General features: G+C 44.4%; 1 protein-coding gene and 1 long non-coding RNA gene across 14 annotated transcripts in view; both read right to left on the bottom strand.

The window, feature by feature from the left end:
• Positions 1-13,785, bottom strand: part of GALNT9 (polypeptide N-acetylgalactosaminyltransferase 9) — a 428,403-nt gene that overhangs the window by 238,953 nt on the left and 175,665 nt on the right. The window lies entirely within an intron of this gene.
• The window catches only part of LOC137841129 (uncharacterized), a 357,202-nt gene that overhangs the window by 337,168 nt on the left and 6,249 nt on the right, over positions 1-13,785 (bottom strand). The gene's annotated exons all lie outside the window — the stretch shown is intronic.

Here is a 13,785-nt window from a genome sequence, read left to right as displayed (position 1 = left end):
CATTAACCCAAGTGCCTTTAAACTGGTACAAGAATAATTTCATGCAGGTCTTGCACCCTACTGAAAACCATGGCTTGTTTTCAATCTCCTATTATGCATCCATGCATCGCTGCGTTTGTTTTCCAGAGTCTTTGTAGGGAAGAAAGAGGGACTTTTGTGATCATCCTGCTGATTATACCTACAGCTGGTGAAAATTAGGGAAAGCCAGATGGCGCCTCACCAATCGTTCTGCAGCTGGCCACAAGGAAGGCAACTGGGGGAGACAAACACTCCCACCATGCTCATCACAGAACAGCACAGAAAGGAAATGCATCTCCTCCTAGTAAAAGTCCAATCTCTATTACAAAATAGAGGTATGAGGGAAATTGTTTCATGTAATTGCTAAAGAAAAAAATAAATAAAAGGACATGCAGTTGCATCATGAAATGAGGGCAGCAAAACCTAGACTAGTGTGAGTAAATCCCAAGGTACGGTGACCAGTGATGTCCTTTAGCTGCAGATACGGTAGCCACGCCATGTCCCCTGCGATGCTTCACGTTTACATCTGCAAGCCTCATTTCCTCCCATCCTCTGAAATGCTAAGATCTTCCCCTCCTAAGGCAACACTGTATTGAGAACAGATGCAGCTCTAAGGCTCAGAAGCTGAACTATACATATATATATTTAAGCAAACACAGGATAGTTGTTCATTAACACAAAAAATGAGATGATATTGTAGGCTACAATGGAGCACTGCTCTACTGAAATGCTCCTCTGAAGGCTTGGACTTTGATCTCCCTTTACATGCCACATGCGGACCTGTGTTTGAAAGTTACAGGCACCGTAGGCTTCAGTCTGCCCTCCTCCTACCTGAACTAACCAAAAAAAAGGAATCTGCATTGAAAGCTTTCCATAGTTCTTAAGCACCAGCTGACTGTGAGGTGGGAGCCGTCATTCTGATGATTTCACAGATGACTTGGAAAAGGCAATTTTTTACAGGGTCACTGACTTGCCTCTCTACACCTTTAGCTTCATTGCATCTGAGGGCTCTTCAGCTGCTGAGTCCATTCCCAGAGCACTTTCCATCATATCTCTTGAGCCAGTCACATTTTTTACCCTTGCAACCCTAAGCTGATAGTCCCATAGCCCTAGATAGACTGAAACTATTTTTTCCAGAGCTGTGATGATGGTGAGCACTCTAAAATTTCTACAACGGTTGTGTACATCTTACTATTTTTAATTCCTTACATGGGCAGGTTCTCTTAAATTGCTCAGGAACACTCAGGAATCCTTGCACACTTGCTGGACCCTCAATGTGCTCAGTGGGTCAAATAATTTGTTGTGATCCACCACAGAAGAGCCCCCCAAAAATGGCAATCTCAGTCTGCAGAAGGTTAAAAGCCACTAGTGGCCTTACAGTGTGACAATAAAACGCTGAGTGACACCCTTTGTCAGAAATTGCAAAAGATTGCAAATGAAGCTGAAATGCTCATTTTCTGGAGACGAAAAACCAGAACAATCTCCAGAGATGTGGTGACAAACCGTCACAGTTCGTCCATCACTCCACACGATCAGGCTTTTGTTCCCTTCTGACAGTCCATCTTTCCAACGCACTGATTTTCTTGCAGCTGAGTACCACGCAGCACTGCTCCAGAGCATTAAAACAGCTTCTGCATTTCATCCCAGAGGCTTCCCCACTTAAATGACAAGGAAGGGGCTCTCCTGCATGCAGATTAGCCAGCCCAGCTCTGCACAGCCAGCTGGCATTAGCTCGCACAAGTCTGGGGCTATCGTGACAACCATCAGCTTATCGAGCTGGGACAATCTCGTCCCTTGTGCGCCTGACCCCAGGAAGGGACAGCACACAGTTTATTCACAAAATGCCAACATGCTCATCGACGTTGTAGCCATGTAAGAGGCTGTTTAGCCCATAGTGTACAGAATATTGCCTCCCAGCTCAACCTACCTAGACATTAAATTCAGAAGTCCTGGCAGGTAAGTGCCTAATCAGAATAGCACTTTGCCATTGAACTGCGTGTGATGAGGAATGTTTTCTACTAACAGCTGAAAAGTTATTAGCTCCCCCCATGCCTGTCCACTATTAGGCACTTCTGCTTTGAATACACCAAGATTTCTCCAGTATTATTAGGACAATAAAGGACCAAAATACGTTTGACTCTGTTTATCTAATAAACTCAAACCTGTAACGTGCTGAGTGTTTGCACTGAATGAATAGCAAGTTTATAACTGCACTGGTTTAGCTAGAGAAAGGAGGAAGAGAAATAGGGCAAACAAATTGGTATTTTAACAATATTATGATGTTCCCTTTTTAATTAATATTGCTGATCCATACACCTCTATAACAAACCAGCACAGATGGAGATATTGCCCCATAAACTTTTTGCTCTAAGCTTACTGCACTTAAATGTAGATACCACTGAGGATCAAGACAGAAAAATGGAGAGAGTTATAAATAAAAAAGATTTCACACAGGAAAGCTAAAACACTAAACTCATGTCTGTGTAGACTCAGAGGATGATTCATTTAATCTGGAAACATTTTCAGACATTAAAGTGAAATAACATATCTGTGTGGGTATGGGGTAACTGGGAAACTAAAGTGACAGAGAAGTTGAAATGTTAAGATACTATATTAAGAACATATATATTTATGACCAGAGTTGAAAAGAGCTTTAAATATTTCAAAAATTTAAAGACTACATTTGGGGTATGTTTGATAGATTCTCCTATAAACGCTGTGTTCGCTAGGTGGAAGGGGGAATAACCCTATTTCCTAACCCACTCCCTTAGGACTGAATAACAGCATGAAGCCCATACTCCTCCTCCCCAGGGGATCCCCCCACGGCAGCCAGTATGGGGCTTACCCACCTGCTGCTGGCTCTTGCAGGCTTCAGCAACCCCTCATCACACCGCAAAGGTAGGTACAGATAATATAACGTATGCATAGTAAGCTTTGCATATTTAGACAGATACAAATAAAGTACCAGGGGAGATACCCAGACCAGACTGGTACCAGGATTGTGCTGGTTTTCTCTGAGCTCATAGCCACCATGACTTTCTGCCACGTCAACCGGCTCCACATGGAGCAGCACCTCACCTGGTGCAAAGCGGCACCACCGTGCAGTGACTTAATGAGAATTTCACTAATTAACCCCAGCACAGGACTGATGGCTTTCTGCCTGAAGAGAATCAAACATTTTCCCTGCCTGCTGGCCCGTGAAAAGCTTTTGTTAGAAGGGCTGATCTTTTTCTGGTGTGCAGAAAAACAGTTGTGTTATGTTTCTGTTTCTGGAAGGAGCTCCAGTGAGTGCTTGCCGTGCCGAGGGGACAGACTGGAGCAGGCTGTGGTCCTGCAAGACCCAGTGACATCCAACAGGGCACCGTGACCACACAGATCCACTGCAAAAGCGTGACACAGAGCTGCGCTGAGCCAGGCAGCCTCCCCCTTGTAATGAAAACCCAGCATATGTGCAAAGTAATTAACAGCTAGCATTTAACTCCGGAAACTAAATGAACAGGGGCAGAGCTGGAGAACATCAGTGCCAAGAAACACCAGACCAGTTTGAACTGGGAGCTGAGCGCAGCACTTCCCGGCTCACTCTGCACTCAGGTCTGCACACACACAGCCCTGCAGATGGAAATACAGCTCTCCTACCAGCCTAGCAATATTTATTATTTATATCTGTGATAAAGATCATCTATATAGTCCAACAGAGATGGAATCCACCTACGCTGCACACAGACTGCCCTCAAAGCAACACCCCCACGTATCCTGTACCGACAGACAAAGCAGCCAGGCTCAGCGATGTGACCAAGGGCACGCAGCCGGCCAGAGGTGCTGAAAGGCTCTTACAGCTCCCTGGTAAACTCCAAAGGCAATCCCAGATGGAGACAGATAATAAAAACAGTCAGTGTTGCCAGGGATCTTATGCTTAATCAGAGTCATGCTGATTTTGTATTGATATGAATGGTAGCATATAGAAAAGCTCGTAAATTTTATTGAGTGAAAGCTTCGTCAGATATAAAGAAGCAAGACGGTAATGGGCATGAAACTAATAGAATAAAAGCAGTATGGGGTCATATAAAAATACAGACTGATTTGTCTCCTATAAAAGTGACATTCAGAGTATGATAACAGCATTTCCAGTAATTGATTAAAGGCATTTGATCCCCTCTTCTCTCTCAGATAGGACTCAAGCTTGTAGTTGCAACTATACTGGTGTTAAGAATCGAGAAAGTAGAAAACACAGCCTGATTCTTTTAGTTGACCTGAAAATACGGAGCTCCAATTCTCATCCTCTCTTCCTGATTTTTTCAGTGCTGCCAAATGCTAAAGAGACACCTTAGAAGCAAAGAGCTCAACAGTTAATGTGGTGCAATTTATAGTTGGAGCTTCACCCATGTAAAATACAGCTGTGTCACAAGCCTCAGCTGCAGGAATTTCTTACAGAAGATGCAGAGGCTATGCTGACTTCCAAAGTTATAACTCAGCAGAAGAGCTGGAGCAATAAGCATATTTTATTATTAGAGGCTGCAGGCTTATTTATTTATCCAGACTGTGCACCAGGCAGATGCTGGAAAGAAGACGCAACCTTTCCCCCAGGCTCATACACACGGGCAATTACATGTCTGAACACCTCCCTCCCAGAGAGAGCTTGGGCTCTGGCTCTGAAGAACGGCAATTCAATGCTGCAAGAAGCCAGCACAAGCCAAGGAAGGATGCTGTGGGGCTACAGGATAGCACCAGGATTCTCAGCCTTTTCTGTACCATGCTCTTTGTCATTCAGCCGAGACCCAGTAGCAATCCAGCATTACATTTAATAACGTGATAAGGCTGGCAGTAAGAAGCCCTGAGCTAACAGGATATTAATCTCTCCATCTTTGGAGAGAGGACAAAGCATGAGAGCAAACATGACCCAGAGGGATATATAACAGAGTCCCCAGAGGGACTCTGTTTTTTGCATTTGTTTTATGGGAAATTTCCTCTGGGCTTCTGACCCAGAAGGAAGCCAGTAGAAGCTAAATGGGTGCCAAAGGTATCCTTCAGCTGCAGTTGTGCACATACCTGAGCTAAAGAATTCAGACAGGGAGTTGGATGCTGTGGTTTGTGCCAGCGACCACTTCAATTTACACTGACTGCTACCTCCTTGAACCAGGAGTGATGAGTGCACGAGGGAACCAGGATGGGCAAGGAGCTGCAGGCAGTTGGGGGCCACCTTCTGATTCCCTCAGAGAGAATAAAACTATCGTCGTGCAAGGTGGTTTTATGGCAGTTCAGCCAAACAAACCATATTTAAGGTAAAAAACTCGAGTGCGTCCCCTCTGGAGCAATTGGGGGAGTTGCAGCAGGACCCCACAGAGACAAGAAAGATGTGCAGGAGCTTGCCCCCTAAACAGAAGGCCTGGCTCTGGCCACTTCCCCAGCATTAAGTGCAGAACTGCCTGCAGCAAGCTGTGCTTTGTTGCATGGCCATTTTCAAAGTCATGAGCACGCACCATGCAGGCATGACTGGAGCACAGACAAGGACTGCTGATTAACATGTCTTTGCAGCAGCCCTTGCACTCCTCTAGGAGACTTTCCTTGCAGTTACTGTCCATTTGCAGTTTCAAAATGGAAGCTGTCACCTGTTCGAGTAATGCTGGCCCAATGTAGGTGGTGTCTGCAGCCCTTGTCCTATATGGCGCACAGGCTGGGAAATCAGACAGACAAACTGAACTCTTCGTAGGCTCCCTCTGAAGTGTTTCTGCTGATGATAAGGCCAGCACATCTTTCCAGGCTTTAGATTTTCCTACCTTCCACACCTGTGCCCAGCAGATGCCCAGCAGTTGCATCCATATCCTTTCCTCTAGTGCCAGCTCCAGGAATCGCCAGCCCCTGGAAACACCATCTCTGACCTACCCAACAACCAGGGCTAAAGCTGTGATATCTAAGAACCTGTTTGTTTTTTGGTCTGGTTGTAATTTAAATCTCATGAGCTGCGAGATCACCTGGGGGTTATAAAATGGCTTCTGTTCAGGTGAGAAAAAGGTTTATTTAGCTTCCAACAGCTTCTTGTAGAGAGTTGGGTAGCATCTGTGAAAGGCAGCCATTTGATTTTGATTATATTTGCTGAGCAAAGTTGGAATAAAACCAAAACCACTGAGCACAACTGCTGGGGATGTCCATATGTAACACCAACACACTGGAGGTGAGGAGAGGGATCTGGTCTTACAGAAGACATGGGCACATTTACATGTTTGTGTGAGAGCCAGTAAAAAACACTCACCTCTGGAACAGCATCCACATCAACCACCTGCTGCTACGTCAGGGTCTCTTTGTCTTATAACAGCTAAGCCTGTGTTGACGCCAGGCTCTGAAGTGGCATCCTATCTGTGCTTCCCTCTTGGCCTCCCCAGGTTTTCCAGTTCTTTCTTATTTTGCCTATCCCTGTTTGAATATTGTGCAGCAAAAAATAATTGTTTGCAATTACTTGTAAAGATCCACTTGATACGTTAGTTTTTCCATCCTCCTCCATCTCTGTTTTCCTTGTTCTTTCAGTTCATATGCTCCTGTTTCTAACCTGCTCCCACACAGCTTCGGCTCTATCCACCTTCCCCATCCAGGATTTTACATCTCAATCATGTCCTCTCTTAATCTCCTGTCTTCTAATGAATTCAAGCCTAATTTTCTTAACCTCTCCACACAGCTCTAAACCACCGAGACCTTTTATCCTACTAGTTACTCTCTCCCACACCTTTTCTAATTCTTCAATATGCTTTCTGTAATAAGAACAAACCGCTAGAGGCAAAAGCCTCTTTTCTGGCAAGTGGAAAGAGATTTATTAGAAAGAACAGAAGAATGTTAATAGCAGCCCCATTTCCTGCCTGTGACAGACACAAGCTGACACCCAATTTCAGCTGGTGGAGGTCCTTATGAATCCATCCTGCAGCAAGTGACGAAATGGGAGCAGCTGATCTGCAGGGGATTCAGTCTGCTTCCTCATCGACACACTGCACAGTCTGTCTGCAGCTGCTTCTCACCCATGCAAGAGAACAGCAAGAACCCGACGCCCACCTCAATAAGCATTTCACTCAGAGGAATCTCATTGCTTTTGCACAGTGCAGGTCCCTCGTGGGCTGGGGTGCAAGAAGTTCCTTTCAACTGTTTTACCTGTCTGCTTCAGTCTTGACCTAGAGAGACAGAGATCAAGTATTTTGCTCTAAGGGCGTGTCAATCAGCCTCCTCACCTGTTTCCTGGCAGCACAATACCACTGCAAATTTACAAGAGTTCGATCTCCAGAAGGAATGGATCAGCAGCCATACATCCCACATGCCACCTGTAGAGCAGTCTAGAGGTTTGCACATCCCTAAACTGCCTAAGCAAAACCCTGGTGGACTGCTCTCCTAGTGTAGGTACTGGAAGTTCACCACTAATGGGTGAAAAACAAAGTAGTTCACAGGTACTTAAACACTTTTCCAGACATCTTCAGCCCACTGAGTTCAGAAAGAGACAGAGCACTTTCCTCCCGGTCTGGTCAAGTAACATACTGCCAGTTGTCATCATATTATGCCTGTTAATCCACAAAGCAGGAGAAACAGCTTCAGATGAGCATAGGCCAGTTTGAAAGGCAACATTTACTCACAAGACACAGGCTGGTGACCACTTGTCTGGAGAGTAAAGCACAGAACACAAACTAACCCTGGTTGAATTGCCACCTCTGTCACCTGCGTGACACTGGGCAAGCCGCATCACGCCTTCTGCCAAGAACAAAGACAAATTTCCTACAAATTAAAAAATAAAAAAAATGCAGGTCCATGGAGGGGTTAGACACTGAAAAATAAAGCAAAAAGAAGCATTGGAAGATATACCCAGTGCCAAGGAGACTCATCTAAAAAGCGATCTGTTTCTCAACACAACGGGAGCCATGTGAGGAGAGCTTCTCAGCTCTTCTGGAATACAAACAAGGCCTTTGCTGGGCTGTAATAAATTCCATAAACAAAGTATATTGTCAAACTGTTGTTATACACATCTTCCAATAAAATGGTACAACGTCTTTAATCGGGGTTCTTTACTTTTTATTAGCAGGATGTTGTTTATGATTGCAGAATGTTCTTCCTATAGCACTTTGATGCATCCATTAGGCTTCTCCTGTAGCCATGGGGAGATGCAAACCCATTAATTCCTTCATCATCTCAACACTGTTGCCTCGGGGCTTTAGAAAGATAAACAACTCCATTGTCTAGAAACAAGTCTGAAACTTATCTCTGGACAACTCTGACTCTTCTGAATTACCCAAGTGCATAGGCTCAGCTCCTATTTCCCCATTTCTCCATAACTTGCAAAAGTCTGAATTAGACCAATGATGATAAACTGTAACCAAACTTAGAACCCAAATCTGGATCTTTTTGCCGCTTTTGGTAGAAAGGTTTGGGACAGTTTGAAGCTCCATGCAAAACATTTGCAACAGCATCAACCCAAGTTACCAAGTTTTGTTGTTGTTGTTGTTTTATTTTTTTTTATTACATGGCAGTATTATAAACAGAGAAAATACAATAATTACTTCATGCCATTAGAGGATTTTTCCCCTTTCATCTTTACAACTGCTGCATGTTTAATCTTTGAGCTTCAGTCAGGCCTTCCAAAGATCATGGCTTTTGCCTGGCATTTTTACTTTTGCCAGTTCAGCCACTGGCTGGGTCTCACTAGAAAATGTCATTTGGTGCAAGGGAAAACTGGAGTTAACACAATCTCTTTCTCCACTGAAAAAGATTCAGGTTCTTATTCCCACTTATAGATAGCAGTACACAGCCTATTGCTCGAACCGGCAGGGTCCCAGGGCTTACGGTGCTTGTCCTGTGCCTATCTGAAAGGTGCAACTGGCTTAAGGGGGAGGAAGGCAGCAATGCAGGTGTGGGAGCTGCTTTCAGAGTCTTCCCCCACTTCTGCTCATAGCTCAGCTAAAAAAGAATTAACCCTTAAGATACAACCCTGTAGGTGGCTTTATTATTGTTGTGGATTTATTTATGTATGTATTTTCATTTCACCCACCCTTTTAACATTCTTGTTCTTTCTCCTCTGAACCACGAGCAGTCCCAGCTGCTCTTTAAGCAGCTTCTTTTGGTGAAGTACGCTCCCTAATAGAACACAAGGACATGAAATGAAACACGAGGGATTCCTCCCAGTGTAATAGAACCCATTACGTTTCATGGGATTTCTACATTTCATTTAGCCTGAAATAAAACAAAAATTGTGTGTCTTTCCTGAGTCTATGGAGTGAAAAACCAAATGTGCCTTTAACAGAGCTGCAAAAATTAGTCTCTTCTTATTAAATCATACTTAACAAATTATAGCAGTGACACAAGTTAATTGCAGAGTTATCTGGAGGATGGTAGAGTTATCATGAGTCACTCTAATTAGGAAGAGAGCATTATTTCTAACAGTTACCAAAGCTATCACGTTGGAAGAAATTCTTACTGTGAAACGATGAGCAGCTTCCTGCTCTGCTGTAGCCACGCATTGCTTCCCAACCCCAGCTACACTGCTACCATTAATATCTGCTCCAGCAACACTAAAAAGGAGCCTCAGTCGCAGAGGCATTCACTGTGCTATAAAGGTGGATGCTGCTCAGACGCTTCATGGTGTCAGTAAGCACAGCCTGAAAGGTGGCAGGCAGACACCATCACCGACAGTGAGTGAGCAAAATGTGGCAGCATAAACCATTTGGGTTCACGTGCAGAGGGAGCAGTTAACCAGAGGCTACACTACAAAGCAACGGGGTCCCACTGTCAGCCACATCCCTCTCGTGCATCGTGATGGGACAGAAAATAAGGCATGTGGCATTTCTGTTATTCCGATGCCCACGATCAACTGTATGGGGGCAATGAGAAAAGAATCAGAGATGTAAAGTAAGCACAAATGTAAAATAAAGCGCTTCAGCAGCAAGTCACCAGCTACAAGTAATCAGAGACCTGGTAAAGTCACAGCTGCAGAGAAATGGAGCTTGGGGGCCTGGGAGAAGAAGAAAAATGCCAAACAGTCACCAGTGCCTTGAGAGAAAGAGGTAAGAAAAATGGGTAAGTAGGAGGAGATGCTGTGACACATTTAGAGACAGGAAAGGGAAGGAGAACAAACTATAAGCCAAGATTTCCTTTTAACCAAAGGACTGGGATGTTCTGGAGGCTTCTCTGGACTTTCCTGCAAAGGAGGATCAGAAATGCACTGAAGCACCTACACATTGGGAAGGGTTTGGATAATCATGATTACTTCATCCTAAAGAAGAACAATACGTACCACCCGAGAGTGGCAAGGAGTTTACAGTGCTCCTGCACAGACCTCAAGTACTGGGCTGCAACCGTCAGTACATAAAATATATAAATAGATGTAGGAAAAAAGTGGAAATATTTGATCAGTTTTAACTGGGCAAACTTCTGGTGTCTGTTCAGCACAGTGCTATGACTTCTGCAGAGCCTCCTGGTGCCTCCTGCCTGCAGTTTCTCTTGGGCGAGGGAGAAGCTGTTTGTTGATAAGAGGCCTGCAGCAGTGTGGGGGTGCTAACAGTCCCTGGAAGATTTAATGCTGCATTTCAGTAACAGCCCACAAAGCACTGGGCAGAACTTCCTCGTTAAGCTGCTTTATGATAAATCAGTGCTAAACTGTAATTGCAATTTGCTTTTCAAGAACACTCATTTCTCAGAAGTCCATAAAAGTTCAGGATGAACATCAGCGAAGCCAGATTTTGCACTTCAGCCCCTTTGTTTTTTGGATTTGAACTATCCCCAATTACTTCCTTATATACCTCTGACATTTAAGAGATCTATGGCCAATGTGTTCTGTGCCTGTTGGCAGGAGCGCAGCATTATTCACACCACCAGATACCACTTTCTGTAATAACTCAGAGTGAGGGGAAGGTGCAAGCAAAGCAGCCTGACCTATCTGCAAAGAAAAAAATAATGTGTTTTGCTTTTCTATGGTACAAGGGATTTTTTTCCCCCCACACATCTGAAAAGGAGCTTTGGGACACAAAGGTCTCATTGTGAGCTCCGTACCCAATGGTATGGGGGGGACAATGTCAGAGGCATGAAGAGGAGGAAAAAAAAACGTAATAATATTCAGCTCTTTCTGCCCAATTCTGTCATTTGCTATCGCAACCAAACACACGTCCCTCTGTGTTTCAAGGATCACATCTCATTAACCTGGGCTTCATGCATGCCTAAGGTAATCAGCAATTTGCAGAGGGTCCGTGGAGCACACAGAAGAGATTTCTGGTTTAAGAAAGGAGGCGTTTGGAAGCCTATTGCTCGGCCAGACGTGAACAGTTTCTCCTGAGGCTCACGACATGACGCTGCTCGTGTGCTTCTCCCTTTTCACCATGCAGATGCCCCCAGAACAGTCTCCCAGTGGCACTGGCTGCAAAGTGGACCTGGAAGATACATCACTGATTTACTCTGCCAAGAGGGTTTTGTAGATTCCCTGGTAGAAATTACAGATCACCTGACCTTGTTTCAGGGCTGTCTGTCAACACCCAAGTCTTGACAGAGCTTCACCAGTGCAGATCTGTGGCACAGCCATCTGGGCCACTTACCCAGCATGAAAACAGGGAGCACAACCCCGGTGGAAAATTGCGGCTTACGAAAGATAAATGCAGCTACATGGCTAGCTGAAAAATGAGAGCTGGATGGTAGATTCCCATTTTAGAAAAGACTCTCTGGGGATCACTTCTGTGGAAAAAACATCTGCCCTTCGTTTGTATCAAATTCTCGCTGTTCTCGAGTGTCAGAAAAGGGAGCTGCACACATTAGTACAACGTATAACTCCTGCACCAGCAGTGTAGCATTGTAGAAATGCAAACATATCCATAACACACATAAGAACAATAGGATCAAAAAGCAACACTGACAGAGAAGCTGGTTAATTGGATCTGGGTGGCATTTGCAAAGTGCAGCTAATCGCATGGCAGATAATCAAGGCAAAGTAAATTTCATCACTCTCATTACTACATTTGTTATCAGTGACAATTTTCCCATTTAGCTCACTTTGGACAACTGAAGTTACTTTTGCTGCTGTCACTTTACATCTAAGTTGTACCTGGAGATCAGTGCTGTCAACTCACATTTCCAAAATGCTACAATCCTATATGCTTCAACCTCTTCTGCCCTTTTTTCACCTTCTCAATTTGTGTTAAAAAACTTTGTAGGAAAAGAGTGTACTGATGCCTTAAGCGTATTCTCCAAGCAAATCCAGTCAGACCTTGCTGCAGATATTTGTCATTTAAATATGTATTCCTCATTTGGAAAGTTTAATTGTAAAAACTTTGCAGCAGTAATAATTTTCAGGATATACACATAAAAAAATGGGCTGCTGTATTGCAAATAAATTATAGTCAACCTAGTTATCTTTTTCTAGAAAAAAATGATTTCTGTCTTTATTATTTCCACTTACAAAAGGAACAAACCAATGAATTCTACTTGGGGGAAAAAAAAAAAAAAGTTTGCTCTTTTGGCAGTGACTTTTGGGTTGCTAGAGAAATAAATGCTGCAGAAATGATCCATGCAATGCTGACTATTTTAATGTAATGGGCATCCTCTAATTCGTACTGCAGACAATTTCATCTCTAAGGCATTAAAAGCTAAATTGCATAGTAAGATACCAGAATCTAGGAGATCACAGAAGTGTTTAAGATCTGTTTAGGTTTTGTCTACCACAACAGAGCAGCGCTTTTTATTCCTGCTCAATATTTGTCATCCATCAAATCTGCTTAGGAGGTTAGTCCGGCAGCTCACACAAGCTCCATCTGGTTTCACAGAGCCCCGCATCCCTCGGTGCCCAGTGAAACCAAGGAAATCAGACAGCGAGCAGTGCATCGCCTCAAACAGTGCCGAAACACAGCCCATGGTAAGTCACATCCATTTCAGCGTTCCCTCTGCGGCACAACGTGAAGTGGGAGCGAGTGGTTTATGATGCAAGGATTGAAATGATGCATTTGTAGTTCCCCTGCAGCAGCTCAAAGACACTTTTACAGGGGAATTATAATCCCCTTGTGTATCGGTCTCAGGGCAGCTCATTGCAAATTCTCTCTTAGCGTTTGGCCCTGTGTTCAGCAGGGCTGCATGCGCCGAGCAGTGGGGAACGTGCTGCCAAGGGGTAATGAACAGGCCACACTGTATTTTAATTATGGAGAAGAGAACAAGGCATTCTGACAGATGATGGCAGGCTGCATTGATGGCTTCTTTGATGGAAGCCTGTCTTGGTGAATGAAGTGTCTTTCAGTACAGCAGAAATAATGAGCTCCCTAGTGTAGGCTCAGCTATTTTTAAGGAACCATTTTCTTTCTGCTCCGCAGTTACCAGCCAAACTACACCAATCCTTTCAAACATGGCTTAGGGTAAAAAAGCAGAGCTGAAAATTTGCGGCAGTCCAGCCTATCATTATGAATAACAAAACAACCTGTGCCAAGCAGCACTTAGCTCAGATTTAGAAATGCCACCATTTGATCAACAAGGCGCTTTGCTGACTCCCAGGCAGCACAGATTTCAAATGCAAGCGGGATTCGACCCCTGGCACCACCTTCACTGAGAGTCAGACTCACCTAGTGCTTCCCCTTGAATATTGCCACCCTGAGCCCCTGCCATGGGACATGGCTCCCGCTGGGCATTTGCAGCCGAGTCTTTGTGCTTCAGATTTCTCTCTTGCGTTCCCAAGTCCTGTCACTGCAGTTCAGCTCTCAGTCCCAGGTGCAGCCTTCCCACTACTTATCTGAAACTGCCGTCCTCCCCAGGGGCTGTCAGGCTATCCTGGTTTTGACTCCT

The sequence above is a fragment of the Anas acuta genome, chromosome 17, assembly GCF_963932015.1.
Source record: "Anas acuta chromosome 17, bAnaAcu1.1, whole genome shotgun sequence".
NCBI lineage: Eukaryota > Metazoa > Chordata > Aves > Anseriformes > Anatidae > Anas > Anas acuta.
Note: the sequence above shows the minus strand (reverse complement) of the source record. Positions and strands in the feature narration are given on the sequence as shown.